Genomic DNA, 6,984 nt, shown 5'->3' with positions numbered 1-6,984 from the left:
TCAGAATTTAATTTTATTGTCCTGTATACGCGTTTGACAATTTAGAGCAATTATTTCAATTGTTCGATTAATCGTGTTTGAGGGAAACATTTCGTGTAAATGGTATTGTTGGAGATAAAGAGTCATTGTGTGTAATTTTCGTACAGTGACGAGTTTTGTATGTTTTGTAAATGATTACGCGAATGATGAAAAAGGCAAAAATGATGGATAGTCAGAATGACGAAATTGTTGACATGGCGAACTCGCCAACACAGGGGAACAGTATGATGAATAATGAAGTGGAAAACAATTTAATAAGTCGGGAAGATAGTCCGGAACCATTTCAAAATTTTTCTCAATCAGAAAATTCACAGAATACGAGATTAACGATAGAAGATTCTGGAATAGTATCGAACACAGATAGCTTTACAGCTATGACGAAGGAAACTGGTTTTGCGGGAAATGTTAGGGGCGAAAAGAATTTCGAACAAGTTAATATGGAGCAGCTGATGAGTGCAATATTAAATTTAGAATCTCGGTTAGACTCACAAATGGAAACACGGTTAAGCTCACTGGGATTACAGTTACGATCTGAATTAAAAACAGATAGGGGAACAATGGAAACACGGTTAGACTCACTGGGATCACAAATAGGAACAATTAAAACAGAGATGGAAACAATGGAAACACAGTTAGATTCACGAATAGGGATATGTTTCAAAAACATGAAAGATGAATTAAAGAAAGAAATCAGAGAAGAAGTACAACTGATTTTGAATGCTCACAATAATAGATTAATTGCAGGAGAGATTAGACAAAGGGAACAGGATAGAGAACAGGAAGAAAGAGATTGCGTGATAGTACAGAAATTTTCAGTGTTAAATTTACAACGTGCAAAAGAAAAGGAAGAAATATTTGAGAGAATCGAGGAATCCATACCAAATGACAGATTAAATAACCTAACACAACAATATGAACAGTTAACTACCAAGTGTGTCAATACTGAAATCCGAGTCACGACACTTACGGTAGACGTAAATAAACAGAAAGAACAAATAGTTGATTTATCGGAAAGAGTTGAGGAGATTTCAGATAAATTGACAAGTCTTAGTTTAAAAGGGGACAGAGATACAGATAATACAGCACCATTGCCATTTGCAGAAACCGAAGAGTACCAGAACATAAATAAGCATGTTAAAAATCAGGGAAAATTTAATGAGCGCGTTAAAGGGGAAGTTGAGGCATTACGAAAGCAAGTCAAACAAATTGAAGGCGAAATCGTAGGAAAAGATAGCAGAAGAAATTTAGAATCATAGGTAGCAGAGGGATTTGAAGAAAGTAATTTGTTTCGTGTACGGGATGCAACAAGAGAGCGCCAGGCGCGTGAATTTAACAATAATCGTCATTGTGACTGGGACAGACGCGGTAGGTCTTTGTCGCCACGAGGCGAAAACTTTGACTATAAACACTTTTTGACTGTTCGGAAATTTAAGATCTTTCGCAATTCTAAGAATGACATACATCCATGTTCATGGTTCGATCAATTTATGTACGCACTTCCACCAAATTGGCCACTAAGTCACAAACTGGAATTTATGTGTGGATATTGAGAAAACGAACCGGCGACGCGGATGCGCGCACTCATTAGAGATTGTAATAATCTAAATGATTTTTATCATGCATTTCTATCGGCATATTGGTCCGAAAACACACAAGACAGAGTCAAACACAGTCTGATTATGCAGCGTAATTTTAAACAGTCTGAGTTCCGCACGCCGGCAGAATGCTTTGAAGACATGATTCGAAAGAATCAGTTCCTGTCCAACCCTTATAGCCCGACTGAATTAATTCGCATTTGTTTAACTAAGCTGCCACAATCCATAAGACAAATTGCTTTAGCCGGAAGATGTAAAGACGACATTGAGACTTTTAAGACTTTGTTGCAAGAACTTGAGTATGACAACGACGACGGGACTTCTTGTAACTTTTTCAGTAACAGTATTTACAATAGATTTTCAGAGAAAAGGGATAGTGATCGGAACGGGCGTTATATGGGTAATTTTGAGAATGACAGACGTAACAGACAGGACAATAGATACCAGCCTTATGACAATAACAGACGTTCTAACAGAAATTACACAGACAATTATAATAACGGTAATTCGTACCGGAATGATCAATCATACGGAAACAGTAATCGGTATCATCAAGACAGAAATTATTCATACAGTAATAGAAATTCTTACTACAGAAATAACCAGGGTAGTAGATACAACAATAATTTCAGAAGTGACAGTCGAAATTACACAAGAAGTAGTCATGCAGACAGACAGGAAAATAGAAATTTTAATAATAGACACAACCAAGAATTTGCATCTAACAGACAGGAGGGACCTAATTGGCATCCTCCACGTGACAGAACTTCAGAGAGACAAGTGCAAATCGTAGAAATTGATCCGCGAAATGACGCGAATAATCAAAGACGTGACGCAAACAATCGACAATGACTTGCAGCTTCGGCTTCTGGCAGCAATATAGACGGTTCAGAAAGTAATGACACTACGACTTTACACTACGTACGCCAGGAAGACATGAGAGACATTTTGCTAGACGAAAAGGAAAATAATGTAGACGCATTTTTACATCCTGTTATTGAAGTATGTGTGGGTAAGAATAAGTTCACTGCAGTTTTAGATTCTGGGAGCCCATTGAACGTCATTAGTGAATTAGTTTTTCGTATATGTGAAAGAACTATTGCCTGCCCTGTGTTACCTATTTCTAAAACTACAATTCGAGGAGCGATTTCTGGAAAAAGTGTGGAAGTTAAACAACAGACCAATCTAAATTTCATTTGTCAAGGATACGAATTCTCTGCTAATTTTATTATTGTTCCATTACTCACTACACAAATTATATTAGGTATGGAGTTTCTTAACGCACATAAGGCAATTTTGAACTTTAAAGAAGGAAGTGTAAATTTGACTGTTGCCGGAATGTCGAAATGTTTGAAATTTTTCGAGTGTTTAGCAAGATCTGAGTCAGATACAAAATGTTTCAGGTTTCTTACTTCTGATGTTTTCGTTGAGCATTATGACGACAGTGTGTTTATTCATGACAATGACAATAGATACAGAGACGCGATGGATGATATAATTAATAGCGAAGAATTAATTAATGAAAAGGTTAAGAAAGCTGAAGTGCCAGATGACGTAGCAAGAGAAGAGCTGCACCACATTTTGACTTCACATGCTACAGTATTTAGTCATCACACAGGAACTATACAAGGCTTACAATATTTATTTAAAGTAAAAGAACACACACCATTTCGCGGGAAAACGTACGCTATTCCTTTGGTTTACAGAGATAAGGTTAAGAGTGAACTTCAATACATGATAGATCAAGGCATTATTCAGCCAGCAGTCAGTCCTTATACCAGCCCATTACACGTTGTTCTTAAAAAGGATGGGTCAATTCGTTTGGTTCTGGATTCCAGACAGATAAATAATATCATCAATCCTGAAACTGACCGCCCACAAAATTTAGATGAACTTCTTCAACATTTCCATGGAATTAAGTTTTATCCACGATTGATATGCGCGCAAGTTTTTGGCAAATAGAACTCCACCCTGATTGTAGAAAATATGCTGCCTTTTTAGCCTTTGGTAACTGTTACCAGTTTCGGAAATTACCGTTTGGACTTACTGTATCTTCAGCAGCATTCATTCGTAGTTTAAACGAAATTTTACCTGTTCATCTGCGTGACAATATTACTTCATATGTTGACGATATTCTTATTGCTAAACGTTCTTGGAGTGAGCATAACAAAATTTTGGATTCATTATTACGTATCTTTGCAAGAGTTGGCATTACAGTGAACTTGGAAAAATCTGAATTTGGTCGTTCTCAGGTGAAATTTCTCGGTCACATTATTTCTACAGAAGGTATTCTTCCTGATCCAGAGAAACTAGACGCTATTCGTAATTATGCTGTTCCTACCACAAAACATGATGTTCGTAGTTTCCTTGGTGTCTGTAATTTTGTTAGACGCTTTGTTAGATTGGACAATTTGGCTACACCTCGTTTATGTGAACTATCTGGAAAGAATTCTAATTGGTGTTGGGATGAGGAAGCTCAGTTAGAATTTGAACAGCTTCGTGATGCTTTAGTTGCTGCTCCACTTCTTTCACATCCGGGTTTATCTAAAGATTTTTGTTTGGCGACGGACTCATCATACAAAGGCCTAGGTGCACATTTATTTCAAGAGATAGAAGAAAACGGCGTTGTAGTACAGAAAACTATTGCATTTGGAAGTCGTGTTCTCTCTAAATCAGAAAAGAATTATTCGATTACGGAACTTGAAGCTTTGGCTGTTGTATGGGCTTTCACAAAATTTCGCGTATTTTTGTATGGCAGACATACTAAGGTTTACACCGATCATCGAGCTCTGGAATTTCTTATGTCGACAAAATTAACTCATGGCAGATTGTCACTATGGGCGTTGTACCTACAGGAATTTGATTTTAGTATTGTTTACATACAGGGTTCTTCAAATATTGTTTCTGATGCTTTATCACGTGCACCTGTGGGTTTGAAACAAAGTGCTGAAGAGGACTGCAAAGAAAACAATTATTGTTTGATGTATATTCAAGGTGTTGCGTTTGAGAACTTTATTTCGTCTTTGCTCCAGGACATCGCTAAGGAGCAAAATAAGGATCCAATCTGGAAGGACATTAAGGAGAAGTGGAGGAGAAAGGAAAGCGTAGCGATTAGACAGCATTATTTAGTCCGCAATGACATTCTTTTTAAACGAAAATCGGTCGACAACTCTGTTTGGTTAGTTTGTATTCCTGATGAGTGGGTTAATAAGCTGATTTGGTATACGCATTTCAGTATGCACACTTTGGTCCCAGAAAATGCTTTCATATTACGGGAAAATTGCTACTTCAGTAATATGGAAAAACGTATTCGATCTGTTATGGCCAAATCAAATTATGTCAAAAGGCTAAGCCGCCAACTATTTCTCACAGAGCACCGTTGTTTCCTATCATTCCAGCGAAATTAAAGGACATGGCTGCAGTCGATTTGTTCGGTCCAGTGGTTCGTTCTACTAATGGTTTTGCGTACATTTTCGTAGCAGTGGAATTGACATCAAAATATGTGTGTTTTACACCTTTACGCAAAGCAACAGCTCGATCAGTATCTAACGCTTTCATCAAACATTTTCTTAAAGAAGTGGGTCATGTTGATAAGGCTATATCAGATAATGGATCACAGTTTCGCTCTAAAATTTGGCTTCGTACTCTACGGCGTCGTAAGATTAAACCAATTTTCATTTCACTTTTTCACCCTCAATCTAACGCTTCAGAGAGATGGATGAAGGAAATCAATAAATTGTGTCGTCTTTATTGTCATCAGAATCACAGAACGTGGGATCAGTATCTTCATATTTTTCAAAACATTCTTAATGAACTTCCTAATGACTCAACTTCTTTACCGCCTATACTGATATTAAAAAACAAAGCACCGACAAATCGCATATCTGAAATCGTTCCTTTTCCGCCTTCACGGAAACTGCGACATTCTGAAGTTGTCAACCTGGCTCTACAAAATATTGCATCTGCGGCTGCTAGAAGAGAGAAATCAGCTAAGCGTCCTGGTCGTTTAAAAATCTTGTCAGTTGGTCAAAAGGTGTTAATTAAGTCTCATCGTTTGTCTCACAAAGGAAAAGGCTTGTGTCGCAAATTTTTTCTGCTTTATAACGGTCCATATAGAATTCGCAAAATTATTCATGATAACACTGTTGAAGTAGAAACTCTTAAATCACGACGCTCTAAGGGAATACATCATATATCAAACGTTAAAATTTTTGTGGAATGACATACTTTTGAGACATCAGCAGTTATACGTAAACACACGGAGAATACAAGGACACCGCGCCGTGTTCCGGGGGCGGCACATACTCAAAGCAACAGTCAAGTCTGCGCGCCGCACAAGGCAGTCGTTGACCGCAAACAATTACTTCCTACGTCACGCGCCTACAGCTGATCGAGCGCTCAGTGCAAATGCACTGACAGCCGTAAACAAATACACAGTCTAATTTCTCCGACTAAATTCAGTATAAAGCTATAGTGACTTGATGAATTATGTTATTAACGTTCAGTATTTTTCAGGATACGGTTCTATAAACGACATTAGTACAAGAAACTTCATAGAAGTCACATGAGCTGGTGATTTTATGGAAGCTGTATGAATGTATGCTAATAGGAAGGAAGCTAACGACATAACATACCAAAACTAGGTTTAGACCATTGACAGTTATTACACTGCATTTTTCGTGAGCAATTGAAATAGGAAGTGACACTTGACACAAGAAATACTCCACATGTTTGCTTCTGTTTGCCATAATTCTTGAAGTGGTGTACACTCTGTGAAATATTATGATCATTCACACTCCGTAATCGTACTTAATTACTGAGAGTTATTCGAACTAAGTCTGTTAGAGGTCATGTATGCATTTCTTTTATTTAATGATGGACAAGGTAAGCAAAATCCATCTTATAATTTATAATGAGTAGAAGATTTGGGTCAGATGGATTACACAGAGGTTGTGTGTTGACAATGTGTCTTCGGATTGTATGGGATGATGAGGTTTGCATTAGGATTTTATCTGTACTTGTTCGAGGAGACTGACTACAGGAAAGAGTTGTTATGGAAGTGAAATGATATTGGCGATAAGCTTTATATGTGTCGACGTATTGAAGAGGTATTATTGAGGTATTGAGATTATATGAAGTTGATGATTATTGGAGTTTTGTGGACAAGAGGTAAGGTAAATGATATTGATGATAAGATTTGTATGTATCGACGTAAGAGGTATTATTGAAGTATTGAGATTATGTGATGCTGATGATTATTGGAGTTTTGGTGGATAAGAGGTAAAGTAAGTGAGGTGCATATTTTTTTGTTGGTCTATATGGAACGAGGAGGATGAAGATAGCAGACTAG

This window comes from Schistocerca serialis, chromosome 9 (genome assembly GCF_023864345.2).
Source record: "Schistocerca serialis cubense isolate TAMUIC-IGC-003099 chromosome 9, iqSchSeri2.2, whole genome shotgun sequence".
In the NCBI taxonomy this organism is placed as follows: Eukaryota; Metazoa; Arthropoda; class Insecta; order Orthoptera; family Acrididae; genus Schistocerca; species Schistocerca serialis.
The sequence above is the reverse complement of the archived record's forward strand: the minus strand, read 5'-3'. Positions refer to the sequence as shown.